The 14,963-nt window shown below is 43.1% G+C and overlaps 6 non-coding genes across 6 annotated transcripts; all 6 read right to left on the bottom strand.

Annotated features, from left to right (window-relative positions):
• Positions 1–4,247: 4,247 nt before the first annotated feature.
• trnas-gcu (transfer RNA serine (anticodon GCU)) lies at positions 4,248–4,329 on the bottom strand. Its single transcript has one exon. It is a non-coding gene; the product is annotated as a tRNA-Ser (tRNA).
• A 2,128-nt stretch (positions 4,330–6,457) lies between these two features.
• Positions 6,458–6,539, bottom strand: trnas-gcu (transfer RNA serine (anticodon GCU)). The gene has a single exon. It is a non-coding gene; the product is annotated as a tRNA-Ser (tRNA).
• Positions 6,540–9,232: 2,693 nt separating this feature from the next.
• Positions 9,233–9,314, bottom strand: trnar-ucu (transfer RNA arginine (anticodon UCU)). Its single transcript has one exon. It is a non-coding gene; the product is annotated as a tRNA-Arg (tRNA).
• A 475-nt stretch (positions 9,315–9,789) lies between these two features.
• On the bottom strand, positions 9,790–9,871 carry trnas-gcu (transfer RNA serine (anticodon GCU)). Its single transcript has one exon. It is a non-coding gene; the product is annotated as a tRNA-Ser (tRNA).
• A 474-nt stretch (positions 9,872–10,345) lies between these two features.
• trnan-guu (transfer RNA asparagine (anticodon GUU)) lies at positions 10,346–10,427 on the bottom strand. Its single transcript has one exon. It is a non-coding gene; the product is annotated as a tRNA-Asn (tRNA).
• Positions 10,428–11,985: 1,558 nt separating this feature from the next.
• Positions 11,986–12,067, bottom strand: trnas-gcu (transfer RNA serine (anticodon GCU)). The gene has a single exon. It is a non-coding gene; the product is annotated as a tRNA-Ser (tRNA).
• Positions 12,068–14,963: the final 2,896 nt, after the last annotated feature.

A 14,963-nucleotide genomic window follows, 5' to 3' on the forward strand; every position in this document is an offset into this window, starting at 1 on the left:
CTAGAATGAAATCCATGAAAGTTAGGCAGAGCAATGGCAGGGCCATATTTCGATCCCATCGAGACATTTAACAAATGTGTTGTCAGGCAGAGTGGTCTCAAGTGCTTGATGAAGTGTGTTGAGATGTTGGTTCAAATCCCACCATTGAGGTTGCCATTGGAAAAGCTATTCTTCAATACCTAAATCTTATCAGTCGCTCTAGGATTGTGGAGGGATTCTACATTCATGTGGGGCCATGCAAGAGAGGAAATACGTTTTGTGAAGAGGTTGGTGTTTTTATGCACACATGTAGTTCATCACCTTCACCACTAAGATAGCAAGTCTTGTGCTCACGCGGTGGCAGTAGGCCATCTTACCAGTGTTTGTGAAAGTCAAAATCTTCCAATGCCATAATGAAGCACAGAATTGTACTGGTTAAAAGATAAGGATGGGATTCAAACCCATGCATGCAGAGCACAATGGATTAGCAGTCCATCGCCTTAACCACTCGGCCACCTCATCTTGTAATATATATGTGGCAAATGACCTTAAAAAACTGTAGTTGCTGTATGTAAACCCTAGAATGAAATCCATGAAAGTTAGGCAGAGCAATGGCAGGGCCATATGTCGATACCATCGAGACATTTAACAAATGTGTTGTCAGGCCGAGTGGTCTCAAGTGCTTGATGAAGTGTGTTGAGGTGTTGGTTCAAATCCCACCATTGAGGTTGCCCTTGGAAAAGCTATTCTTTAATACCTAAATCTTATCAGTCGCTCTAGGGTTGTGGAGGGATTCTATATTCATGTGGGGCCATGCAAGAGAGGAAATACGTTTTGTGAAGAGGTTGGTGTTTTTATCCACACATGTAGTTCATCACCTTCACCACTAAGATACCAAGTCCTGTGCTCTCGCGGTGGCAGTAGGCCATCTTACCAGTGTTTGTGAAAGTCAAAATCTTCCAATGCCATAATAAAGCACAGAATTGTTCTGGTTAAACGATGAGGATGGGATTCGAACCCATGCATGCAGAGTCCATCGCCTTAACCACTCGGCCACCTCATCCTGTAATATATACGTGGCAAATGATCTTAAAAAACTGTAGTTGCTGTATGTAAACCCTAGAATGAAATCCATGAAAGTTAGGCAGAGCAATGGCAGGGCCATATGTCGATCCCATCGAGACATTTAACAAATGTGTTGACAGGCCGAGTGGTCTCAAGTGCCTGATGAAGTGTGTTGAGATGTTGGTTCAAATCCCATCATTGAGGTTGCCATTGGAAAAGCTATTCTTCAATACCTAAATCTTATCAGTCGCTCTAGGATTGTGGAGGGATTCTATATTCATGTGGGGCCATGCAAGAGAGGAAATACGTTTTGTGAAGAGGTTGGTGTTTTTATCCACACATGTAGTTCATCACCTTCACCACTAAGATACCAAGTCCTGTGCTCTCGCGGTGGCAGTAGGCCATCTTACCAGTGTTTGTGAAAGTCAAAATCTTCCAATGCCATAATAAAGCACAGAATTGTTCTGGTTAAATGATGAGGATGGGATTCGAACCCATGCATGCAGAGTCCATCGCCTTAACCACTCGGCCACCTCATCCTGTAATATATACGTGGCAAATTATCTTAAAAAACTGTAGTTGCTGTATGTAAACCCTAGAATGAAATCCATGAAAGTTAGGCAGAGCAATGGCAGGGCCATATGTCGATCCCATCGAGACATTTAACAAATGTGTTGACAGGCCGAGTGGTCTCAAGTGCCTGATGAAGTGTGTTGAGATGTTGGTTCAAATCCCACCATTGAGGTTGCCATTGGAAAAGCTATTCTTCAATACCTAAATCTTATCAGTCGCTCTAGGATTGTGGAGGGATTCTATATTCATGTGGGGCCATGCAAGAGAGGAAATACGTTTTGTGAAGAGGTTGGTGTTTTTATCCACACATGTAGTTCATCACCTTCACCACTAAGTCTTGTGCTCTCGCGGTGGCAGTAGGCCATCTTACCAGTGTTTGTGAAAGTCAAAATCTTCCAATGCCATAATAAAGCACAGAATTGTACTGGTTAAACGATAAGGATGGGATTCGAACCCATGCATGCAGAGCACAATGGATTAGCAGTCCATCGCGTTAACCACTCGGCCACCTCATCTTGTAATATATATGTGGCAAATGACCTTAAAAAACTGTAGTTGCTGTATGTAAACCCTAGACTGTAATCCATGAAAGTTAGAGAAGAGCAATGGCAGGGCCATATGTCGATCCCATCGAGACATTTAACAAATGTGTTGTCAGGCCGAATGGTCTCAAGTGCTTGATGAAGTGTGTCGAGATGTTGGTTCAAATCCCACCATTGAGGTTGCCATTTGAAAAGCTATTCTTCAATACCTAAATCTTATCAGTCGCTCTAGGATTGTGGAGGGATTCTATATTCATGTGGGGCCATGCAAGAGAGGAAATACGTTTCGTGAAGAGGTTGGTGTTTTTATCCACACAGGTCGTTCCTCGCCTTCACCACTAAAATACCAAGTCCTGTGCTCTCGCGGTGGCAGTAGGCCATCTTATCAGTGTTTGTGAAAGTAAAAATCTTCCAATGCCATAATAAAGCACAGAATTGTACTGGTTAAACGATGAGGATGGGATTCAAACCCATGCATGCAGAGCACAATGGATTAGCATTCCATCGCCTTAACCACTCGGCCACCTCATCCTTCAGTATTTACGTGGCAAATGACCTTAAAAAACTGTATTTGCTGTATGTAAACCCTAGAATGAAATCCATGAAAGTTAGGCAGAGCAATGGCAGGGCCATATGTCGATCCCATCGAGACATTTAACAAATGTGTTGTCAGGCCGAGTGGTCTCAAGTGCTTGATGAAGTGTGTTGAGGTGTTGGTTCAAAACCCACCGTTGAGGTTGCCATTGGAAAAGCTATTCTTCAATACCTAAATCTTATCAGTTGCTCTAGGATTGTGGAGGGATTCTATATTCATGTGGGGCCATGCAAGAGAGGAAATATGTTTCGTGAAGAGGTTGGTGTTTTTATCCACACAGGTCGTTCCTCGCCTTAACCACTAAGATACCAAGTCCTGTGCTCTCGCGGTGGCAGTAGGCCATCTTACCAGTGTTTGTGAAAGTCAAAATCTTCCAATGCCATAATAAAGCACAGAATTGTTCTGGTTAAACGATGAGGATGGGATTCGAACCCATGCATGCAGAGTCCATCGCCTTAACCACTCGGCCACCTCATCCTGTAATATATACGTGGCAAATGATCTTAAAAAACTGTAGTTGCTGTATGTAAACCCTAGAATGAAATCCATGAAAGTTAGGCAGAGCAATGGCAGGGCCATATGTCGATCCCATCGAGACATTTAACAAATGTGTTGACAGGCCGAGTGGTCTCAAGTGCCTGATGAAGTGTGTTGAGATGTTGGTTCAAATCCCATCATTGAGGTTGCCATTGGAAAAGCTATTCTTCAATACCTAAATCTTATCAGTCGCTCTAGGATTGTGGAGGGATTCTATATTCATGTGGGGCCATGCAAGAGAGGAAATACGTTTTGTGAAGAGGTTGGTGTTTTTATCCACACATGTAGTTCATGACCTTCACCACTAAGATACCAAGTCCTGTGCTCTCGCGGTGGCAGTAGGCCATCTTACCAGTGTTTGTGAAAGTCAAAATCTTCCAATGCCATAATAAAGCACAGAATTGTTCTGGTTAAATGATGAGGATGGGATTCGAACCCATGCATGCAGAGTCCATCGCCTTAACCACTCGGCCACCTCATCCTGTAACATATACGTGGCAAATTATCTTAAAAAACTGTAGTTGCTGTATGTAAACCCTAGAATGAAATCCATGAAAGTTAGGCAGAGCAATGGCAGGGCCATATTTCGATCCCATCGAGACATTTAACAAATGTGTTGTCAGGCAGAGTGGTCTCAAGTGCTTGATGAAGTGTGTTGAGATGTTGGTTCAAATCCCACCATTGAGGTTGCCATTGGAAAAGCTATTCTTCAATACCTAAATCTTATCAGTCGCTCTAGGATTGTGGAGGGATTCTACATTCATGTGGGGCCATGCAAGAGAGGAAATACGTTTTGTGAAGAGGTTGGTGTTTTTATCCACACATGTAGTTCATCACCTTCACCACTAAGATACCAAGTCCTGTGCTCTCGCGGTGGCAGTAGGCCATCTTACCAGTGTTTGTGAAAGTCAAAATCTTCCAATGCCATAATAAAGCACAGAATTGTACTGGTTAAACGATGAGGATGGGATTCGAACCCATGCATGCAGAGCACAATGGATTAGCAGTCCATCGCCTTAACCACTCGGCCACCTCATCTTGTAATATATATGTGGCAAATTACCTTAAAAACTGTAGTTGCAGTATGTAAACCTTAGAATGAAATCCATGAAGGTTAGGCAGAGCAATGGCAGGGCCATATGTCAATCCCATTGAGACATTTAACAAATGTGTTGTCAGGCCGAGTTGTCTCAAGTGCTTGATGAAGTGTGTTGAGGTGTTGGTTCAAATCCCACCATTGAGGTTGCCATTGGAAAAGCTATTCTTCAATACCTAAATCTTATCAGTCGCTCTAGTATTGTGGAGGGATTCTATATTCATGTGGGGCCATGCAAGAGAGGAAATATGTTTCGTGAAGAGGTTGGTGTTTTTATCCACACAGGTCGTTCCTCGCCTTCACCACTAAAATACCAAGTCCTGTGCTCTCGCGGTGGCAGTAGGCCATCTTACCAGTGTTTGTGAAAGTCAAAATCTTCCAATGCCATAATAAAGCACAGAATTGTACTGGTTAAACGATGAGGATGGGATTCAAACCCATGCATGCAGAGCACAATGGATTAGCATTCCATCGCCTTAACCACTCGGCCACCTCATCCTTCAGTATTTACGTGGCAAATGACCTTAAAAAACTGTATTTGCTGTATGTAAACCCTAGAATGAAATCCATGAAAGTTAGGCAGAGCAATGGCAGGGCCATATGTCGATCCCATCGAGACATTTAACAAATGTGTTGTCAGGCCGAGTGGTCTCAAGTGCTTGATGAAGTGTGTTGAGGTGTTGGTTCAAAACCCACCGTTGAGGTTGCCATTGGAAAAGCTATTCTTCAATACCTAAATCTTATCAGTTGCTCTAGGATTGTGGAGGGATTCTATATTCATGTGGGGCCATGCAAGAGAGGAAATATGTTTCGTGAAGAGGTTGGTGTTTTTATCCACACAGGTCGTTCCTCGCCTTAACCACTAAGATACCAAGTCCTGTGCTCTCGCGGTGGCAGTAGGCCATCTTACCAGTGTTTGTGAAAGTCAAAATCTTCCAATGCCATAATAAAGCACAGAATTGTTCTGGTTAAACGATGAGGATGGGATTCGAACCCATGCATGCAGAGTCCATCGCCTTAACCACTCGGCCACCTCATCCTGTAATATATACGTGGCAAATGATCTTAAAAAACTGTAGTTGCTGTATGTAAACCCTAGAATGAAATCCATGAAAGTTAGGCAGAGCAATGGCAGGGCCATATGTCGATCCCATCGAGACAATTAACAAATGTGTTGACAGGCCGAGTGGTCTCAAGTGCCTGATGAAGTGTGTTGAGATGTTGGTTAAAATCCCATCAGTGAGGTTGCCATTGGAAAAGCTATTCTTCAATACCTAAATCTTATCAGTCGCTCTAGGATTGTGGAGGGATTCTATATTCATGTGGGGCCATGCAAGAGAGGAAATACGTTTTGTGAAGAGGTTGGTGTTTTTATCCACACATGTAGTTCATCACCTTCACCACTAAGATACCAAGTCCTGTGCTCTCGCGGTGGCAGTAGGCCATCTTACCAGTGTTTGTGAAAGTCAAAATCTTCCAATGCCATAATAAAGCACAGAATTGTTCTGGTTAAATGATGAGGATGGGATTCGAACCCATGCATGCAGAGCACAATGGATTAGCAGTCCATCTCCTTAACCACTCGGCCACCTCATCTTGTAATATATATGTGGCAAATTACCTTAAAAACTGTAGTTGCAGTATGTAAACCCTAGAATGAAATCCATGAAGGTTAGGCAGAGCAATGGCAGGGCCATATGTCAATCCCATTGAGACATTTAACAAATGTGTTGTCAGGCCGAGTTGTCTCAAGTGCTTGATGAAGTGTGTTGAGGTGTTGGTTCAAATCCCACCATTGAGGTTGCCATTGGAAAAGCTATTCTTCAATACCTAAATCTTATCAGTCGCTCTAGGATTGTGGAGGGATTCTACATTCATGTGGGGCCATGCAAGAGAGGAAATACGTTTTGTGAAGAGGTTGGTGTTTTTATCCACACATGTAGTTCATCACCTTCACCACTAAGATACCAAGTCCTGTGCTCTCGCGGTGGCAGTAGGCCATCTTACCAGTGTTTGTGAAAGTCAAAATCTTCCAATGCCATAATAAAGCACAGAATTGTACTGGTTAAACGATGAGGATGGGATTCGAACCCATGCATGCAGAGCACAATGGATTAGCAGTCCATCGCCTTAACCACTCGGCCACCTCATCTTGTAATATATATGTGGCAAATTACCTTAAAAACTGTAGTTGCAGTATGTAAACCCTAGAATGAAATCCATGAAGGTTAGGCAGAGCAATGGCAGGGCCATATGTCAATCCCATTGAGACATTTAACAAACGTGTTGTCAGGCCGAGTTGTCTCAAGTGCTTGATGAAGTGTGTTGAGGTGTTGGTTCAAATCCCACCATTGAGGTTGCCATTGGAAAAGCTATTCTTCAATACCTAAATCTTATCAGTCGCTCTAGTATTGTGGAGGGATTCTATATTCATGTGGGGCCATGCAAGAGAGGAAATATGTTTCGTGAAGAGGTTGGTGTTTTTATCCACACAGGTCGTTCCTCGCCTTCACCACTAAAATACCAAGTCCTGTGCTCTCGCGGTGGCAGTAGGCCATCTTATCATTGTTTGTGAAAGTAAAAATCTTCCAATGCCATAATAAAGCACAGAATTGTACTGGTTAAACGATGAGGATGGGATTCAAACCCATGCATGCAGAGCACAATGGATTAGCATTCCATCGCCTTAACCACTCGGCCACCTCATCCTTCAGTATTTACGTGGCAAATGACCTTAAAAAACTGTATTTGCTGTATGTAAACCCTAGAATGAAATCCATGAAAGTTAGGCAGAGCAATGGCAGGGCCATATGTCGATCCCATCGAGACATTTAACAAATGTGTTGTCAGGCCGAGTGGTCTCAAGTGCTTGATGAAGTGTGTTGAGGTGTTGGTTCAAAACCCACCATTGAGGTTGCCATTGGAAAAGCTATTCTTCAATACCTAAATCTTATCAGTTGCTCTAGGATTGTGGAGGGATTCTATATTCATGTGGGGCCATGCAAGAGAGGAAATACGTTTTGTGAAGAGGTTGGTGTTTTTATCCACACATGTAGTTCATCACCTTCACCACTAAGTCTTGTGCTCTCGCGGTGGCAGTAGGCCATCTTACCAGTGGTTGTGAAAGTCAAAATCTTCCAATGCCATAATAAAGCACAGAATTGTACTTGTTAAACGATGAGGATGGGATTCGAACCCATGCATGCAGAGCACAATGGATTAGCAGTCCATCGCGTTAACCACTCGGCCACCTCATCTTGTAATATATATGTGGCAAATGACCTTAAAAAACTGTAGTTGCTGTATGTAAACCCTAGACTGAAATCCATGAAAGTTAGGGAGAGCAATGGCAGGGCCATATGTCGATCCCATCGAGACATTTAACAAATGTGTTGTCAGGCCGAATGGTCTCAAGTGCTTGATGAAGTGTGTCGAGATGTTGGTTCAAATCCCACCATTGAGGTTGCCATTTGAAAAGCTATTCTTCAATACCTAAATCTTATCAGTCGCTCTAGGATTGTGGAGGGATTCTATATTCATGTGGGGCCATGCAAGAGAGGAAATCCGTTTTGTGAAGAGGTTGGTGTTTTTATCCACACATGTAGTTCATCACCTTCACCACTAAGATAGCAAGTCTTGTGCTCTCGCGGTGGCAGTAGGCCATCTTACCAGTGTTTGTGAAAGTCAAAATCTTCCAATGCCATAATAAAGCACAGAATTGTTCTGGTTAAACGATGAGGATGGGATTCGAACCCATGCATGCAGAGCACAATGGATTAGCAGTCCATCGCCTTAACCACTCGTCCACCTCATCCTGTAATATCTACGTGGCAAATGACCTTAAAAAACTGTAGTTGCTGTATGTAGACCCTAGAATGAAATCCATGAAAGTTAGGCAGAGCAATGGCAGGGCCATATTTCGATCCCATCGAGACATTTAACAAATGTGTTGTCAGGCAGAGTGGTCTCAAGTGCTTGATGAAGTGTGTTGAGATGTTGGTTCAAATCCCACCATTGAGGTTGCCCTTGGAAAAGCTATTCTTCAATACCTAAATCTTATCAGTCGCTCTAGGATTGTGGAGGGATTCTATATTCATGTGGGGCCATGCAAGAGAGGAAATATGTTTTGTGAAGAGGTTGGTGTTTTTATCCACACATGTAGTTCATCGCCTTCACCACTAAGATACCAAGTCCTGTGCTCTCGCGGTGGCAGTAGGCCATCTTACCAGTGTTTGTGAAAGTCAAAATCTTCCAGTGCCATAAAAAAATACAGCATTTTACTGGTTACACCATTACGATGGGATTCAAACCCATGCATGCAGAGCACAATGGATTAGAAGTCCATCGCCTTAACCACTCGTCCACCTCATCCTGTAATATCTACGTGGCAATGACCTTAAAAAACTGTAGTTGCTGTATGTAAACCCTTGAATGAAATCCATGAAAGTTAGGCAGAGCAATGTTAGGGCCATATGTCGTTCCCATCGAGACATTTAACAAATGTGTTGTCAGGCCGAGTGGTCTCAAGTGCTTGATGAAGTGTGTTGAGGTGTCGGTTCAAATCCCACCATTGAGGATGCCCTTGGAAAAGCTATTCTTCAATACCTAAATCTTATCAGTCGCTCTAGGATTGTTGAGGGATTCTATATTAATGTGGGGCCATGCAAGAGAGGAAATACGTTTTGTGAAGAGGTTGGTGTTTTTATCCACACATGTAGTTCATCACCTTCACCACTAAGATACCAAGTCCTGTGCTCTCGCGGTGGCAGTAGGCCATCTTACCAGTGTTTGTGAAAGTCAAAATCTTCCAGTGCCATAAAAAAATACAGCATTTTACTGGTTACACCATTACGATGGGATTCAAACCCATGCATGCAGAGCACAATGGATTAGAAGTCCATCGCCTTAACCACTCGGCCACCTAATCTTGTAATATATATGTGGCAAATGACCTTAAAAAACTGTAGTTGCTGTATGTAAACCCTAGAATGAAATCCATGAAAGTTAGGCAGAGCAATGGCAGGGCCATATGTCGATACCATCGAGACATTTAACAAATGTGTTGTCAGGCCGAGTGGTCTCAAGTGCTTGATGAAGTGTGTTGAGGTGTTGGTTCAAATCCCACCATTGAGGTTGCCCTTGGAAAAGCTATTCTTTAATACCTAAATCTTATCAGTCGCTCTAGGGTTGTGGAGGGATTCTATATTCATGTGGGGCCATGCAAGAGAGGAAATACGTTTTGTGAAGAGGTTGGTGTTTTTATCCACACATGTAGTTCATCACCTTCACCACTAAGATACCAAGTCCTGTGCTCTCGCGGTGGCAGTAGGCCATCTTACCAGTGTTTGTGAAAGTCAAAATCTTCCAATGCCATAATAAAGCACAGAATTGTACTGGTTAAACGATGAGGATGGGATTCGAACCCATGCATGCAGAGCACAATGGATTAGCAGTCCATCGCCTTAACCACTCGGCCACCTCATCTTGTAATATATATGTGGCAAATTACCTTAAAAACTGTAGTTGCAGTATGTAAACCCTAGAATGAAATCCATGAAGGTTAGGCAGAGCAATGGCAGGGCCATATGTCAATCCCATTGAGACATTTAACAAATGTGTTGTCAGGCCGAGTTGTCTCAAGTGCTTGATGAAGTGTGTTGAGGTGTTGGTTCAAATCCCACCATTGAGGTTGCCATTGGAAAAGCTATTCTTCAATACCTAAATCTTATCAGTCGCTCTAGGATTGTGGAGGGATTCTATATTCATGTGGGGCCATGCAAGAGAGGAAATATGTTTCGTGAAGAGGTTGGTGTTTTTATCCACACAGGTCGTTCCTCGCCTTCACCACTAAAATACCAAGTCCTGTGCTCTCGCGGTGGCAGTAGGCCATCTTATCAGTGTTTGTGAAAGTAAAAATCTTCCAATGCCATAATAAAGCACAGAATTGTACTGGTTAAACGATGAGGATGGGATTCAAACCCATGCATGCAGAGCACAATGGATTAACATTCCATCGCCTTAACCACTCGGCCACCTCATCCTTCAGTATTTACGTGGCAAATGACCTTAAAAAACTGTATTTGCTGTATGTAAACCCTAGAATGAAATCCATGAAAGTTAGGCAGAGCAATGGCAGGGCCATATGTCGATCCCATTGAGACATTTAACAAAATGTGTTGTCAGGCCGAGTGGTCTCAAGTGCTTGATGAAGTGTGTTGAGGTGTTGGTTCAAAACCCACCATTGAGGTTGCCATTGGAAAAGCTATTCTTCAATACCTAAATCTTATCAGTTGCTCTAGGATTGTGGAGGGATTCTATATTCATGTGGGGCCATGCAAGAGAGGAAATATGTTTCGTGAAGAGGTTGGTGTTTTTATCCACACAGGTCGTTCCTCGCCTTAACCACTAAGATACCAAGTCCTGTGCTCTCGCGGTGGCAGTAGGCCATCTTACCAGTGTTTGTGAAAGTCAAAATCTTCCAATGCCATAATAAAGCACAGAATTGTTCTGGTTAAACGATGAGGATGGGATTCAAACCCATGCATGCAGAGTCCATCGCCTTAACCACTCGGCCACCTCATCCTGTAATATATACGTGGCAAATGATCTTAAAAAACTGTAGTTGCTGTATGTAAACCCTAGAATGAAATCCATGAAAGTTAGGCAGAGCAATGGCAGGGCCATATGTCGATCCCATCGAGACATTTAACAAATGTGTTGACAGGCCGAGTGGTCTCAAGTGCCTGATGAAGTGTGTTGAGATGTTGGTTCAAATCCCATCATTGAGGTTGCCATTGGAAAAGCTATTCTTCAATACCTAAATCTTATCAGTCGCTCTAGGATTGTGGAGGGATTCTATATTCATGTGGGGCCATGCAAGAGAGGAAATATGTTTCGTGAAGAGGTTGGTGTTTTTATCCACACAGGTCGTTCCTCGCCTTAACCACTAAGATACCAAGTCCTGTGCTCTCGCGGTGGCAGTAGGCCATCTTACCAGTGTTTGTGAAAGTCAAAATCTTCCAATGCCATAATAAAGCACAGAATTGTTCTGGTTAAACGATGAGGATGGGATTCGAACCCATGCATGCAGAGTCCATCGCCTTAACCACTCGGCCACCTCGTCCTGTAATATATACGTGGCAAATGATCTTAAAAAACTGTAGTTGCTGTATGTAAACCCTAGAATGAAATCCATGAAAGTTAGGCAGAGCAATGGCAGGGCCATATGTCGATCCCATCGAGACATTTAACAAATGTGTTGACAGGCCGAGTGGTCTCAAGTGCCTGATGAAGTGTGTTGAGATGTTGGTTCAAATCCCATCATTGAGGTTGCCATTGGAAAAGCTATTCTTCAATACCTAAATCTTATCAGTCGCTCTAGGATTGTGGAGGGATTCTATATTCATGTGGGGCCATGCAAGAGAGGAAATACGTTTTGTGAAGAGGTTGGTGTTTTTATCCACACATGTAGTTCATCACCTTCACCACTAAGATACCAAGTCCTGTGCTCTCGCGGTGGCAGTAGGCCATCTTACCAGTGTTTGTGAAAGTCAAAATCTTCCAATGCCATAATAAAGCACAGAATTGTACTGGTTAAACGATGAGGATGGGATTCGAACCCATGCATGCAGAGCACAATGGATTAGCAGTCCATCGCCTTAACCACTCGGCCACCTCATCTTGTAATATATATGTGGCAAATTACCTTAAAAACTGTAGTTGCAGTATGTAAACCCTAGAATGAAATCCATGAAGGTTAGGCAGAGCAATGGCAGGGCCATATGTCAATCCCATTGAGACATTTAACAAATGTGTTGTCAGGCCGAGTTGTCTCAAGTGCTTGATGAAGTGTGTTGAGGTGTTGGTTCAAATCCCACCATTGAGGTTGCCATTGGAAAAGCTATTCTTCAATACCTAAATCTTATCAGTCGCTCTAGGATTGTGGAGGGATTCTATATTCATGTGGGGCCATGCAAGAGAGGAAATATGTTTCGTGAAGAGGTTGGTGTTTTTATCCACACAGGTCGTTCCTCGCCTTCACCACTAAAATACCAAGTCCTGTGCTCTCGCGGTGGCAGTAGGCCATCTTATCAGTGTTTGTGAAAGTAAAAATCTTCCAATGCCATAATAAAGCACAGAATTGTACTGGTTAAACGATGAGGATGGGATTCAAACCCATGCATGCAGAGCACAATGGATTAGCATTCCATCGCCTTAACCACTCGGCCACCTCATCCTTCAGTATTTACGTGGCAAATGACCTTAAAAAACTGTATTTGCTGTATGTAAACCCTAGAATGAAATCCATGAAAGTTAGGCAGAGCAATGGCAGGGCCATATATCTATCCCATTGAGACATTTAACAAAATGTGTTGTCAGGCCGAGTGGTCTCAAGTGCTTGATGAAGTGTGTTGAGGTGTTGGTTCAAAACCCACCATTGAGGTTGCCATTGGAAAAGCTATTCTTCAATACCTAAATCTTATCAGTTGCTCTAGGATTGTGGAGGGATTCTATATTCATGTGGGGCCATGCAAGAGAGGAAATATGTTTCGTGAAGAGGTTGGTGTTTTTATCCACACAGGTCGTTCCTCGCCTTAACCACTAAGATACCAAGTCCTGTGCTCTCGCGGTGGCAGTAGGCCATCTTACCAGTGTTTGTGAAAGTCAAAATCTTCCAATGCCATAATAAAGCACAGAATTGTTCTGGTTAAACGATGAGGATGGGATTCGAACCCATGCATGCAGAGTCCATCGCCTTAACCACTCGGCCACCTCATCCTGTAATATATACGTGGCAAATGATCTTAAAAAACTGTAGTTGCTGTATGTAAACCCTAGAATGAAATCCATGAAAGTTAGGCAGAGCAATGGCAGGGCCATATGTCGATCCCATCGAGACATTTAACAAATGTGTTGACAGGCCGAGTGGTCTCAAGTGCCTGATGAAGTGTGTTGAGATGTTGGTTCAAATCCCATCATTGAGGTTGCCATTGGAAAAGCTATTCTTCAATACCTAAATCTTATCAGTCGCTCTAGGATTGTGGAGGGATTCTATATTCATGTGGGGCCATGCAAGAGAGGAAATATGTTTCGTGAAGAGGTTGGTGTTTTTATCCACACAGGTCGTTCCTCGCCTTAACCACTAAGATACCAAGTCCTGTGCTCTCGCGGTGGCAGTAGGCCATCTTACCAGTGTTTGTGAAAGTCAAAATCTTCCAATGCCATAATAAAGCACAGAATTGTTCTGGTTAAACGATGAGGATGGGATTCGAACCCATGCATGCAGAGTCCATCGCCTTAACCACTCGGCCACCTCGTCCTGTAATATATACGTGGCAAATGATCTTAAAAAACTGTAGTTGCTGTATGTAAACCCTAGAATGAAATCCATGAAAGTTAGGCAGAGCAATGGCAGGGCCATATGTCGATCCCATCGAGACATTTAACAAATGTGTTGACAGGCCGAGTGGTCTCAAGTGCCTGATGAAGTGTGTTGAGATGTTGGTTCAAATCCCATCATTGAGGTTGCCATTGGAAAAGCTATTCTTCAATACCTAAATCTTATCAGTCGCTCTAGGATTGTGGAGGGATTCTATATTCATGTGGGGCCATGCAAGAGAGGAAATACGTTTTGTGAAGAGGTTGGTGTTTTTATCCACACATGTAGTTCATCACCTTCACCACTAAGATACCAAGTCCTGTGCTCTCGCGGTGGCAGTAGGCCATCTTACCAGTGTTTGTGAAAGTCAAAATCTTCCAATGCCATAATAAAGCACAGAATTGTTCTGGTTAAATTATGAGGATGGGATTCGAACCCATGCATGCAGAGTCCATCGCCTTAACCACTCGGCCACCTCATCCTGTAATATATACGTGGCAAATTATCTTAAAAAACTGTAGTTGCTGTATGTAAAACCTAGAATGAAATCCATGAAAGTTAGGCAGAGCAATGGCAGGGCCATATGTCGATCCCATCGAGACATTTAACAAATGTGTTGACAGGCCGAGTGGTCTCAAGTGCCTGATGAAGTGTGTTGAGATGTTGGTTCAAATCCCACCATTGAGGTTGCCATTGGAAAAGCTATTCTTCAATACCTAAATCTTATCAGTCGCTCTAGGATTGTGGAGGGATTCTATATTCATGTGGGGCCATGCAAGAGAGGAAATACGTTTTATGAAGAGGTTGGTGTTTTTATCCACACATGTAGTTCATCACCTTCACCACTAAGTCTTGTGCTCTCGCGGTGGCAGTAGGCCATCTTACCAGTGTTTGTGAAAGTCAAAATCTTCCAATGCCATAATAAAGCACAGAATTGTACTGGTTAAACGACAAGGATGGGATTCGAACCCATGCATGCAGAGCACAACGGATTAGCAGTCCATTGCGTTAACCACTCGGCCACCTCATCTTGTAATATATATGTGGCAAATGACCTTAAAAAACTGTAGTTGCTGTATGTAAACCCTAGACTGTAATCCATGAAAGTTAGAGAAGAGCAATGGCAGGGCCATATGTCGATCCCATCGAGACATTTAACAAATGTGTTGTCAGGCCGAATGGTCTCAAGTGCTTGAT

This window comes from Oncorhynchus clarkii, chromosome 20 (assembly GCF_045791955.1).
Source record: "Oncorhynchus clarkii lewisi isolate Uvic-CL-2024 chromosome 20, UVic_Ocla_1.0, whole genome shotgun sequence".
In the NCBI taxonomy this organism is placed as follows: domain Eukaryota; kingdom Metazoa; phylum Chordata; class Actinopteri; order Salmoniformes; family Salmonidae; genus Oncorhynchus; species Oncorhynchus clarkii.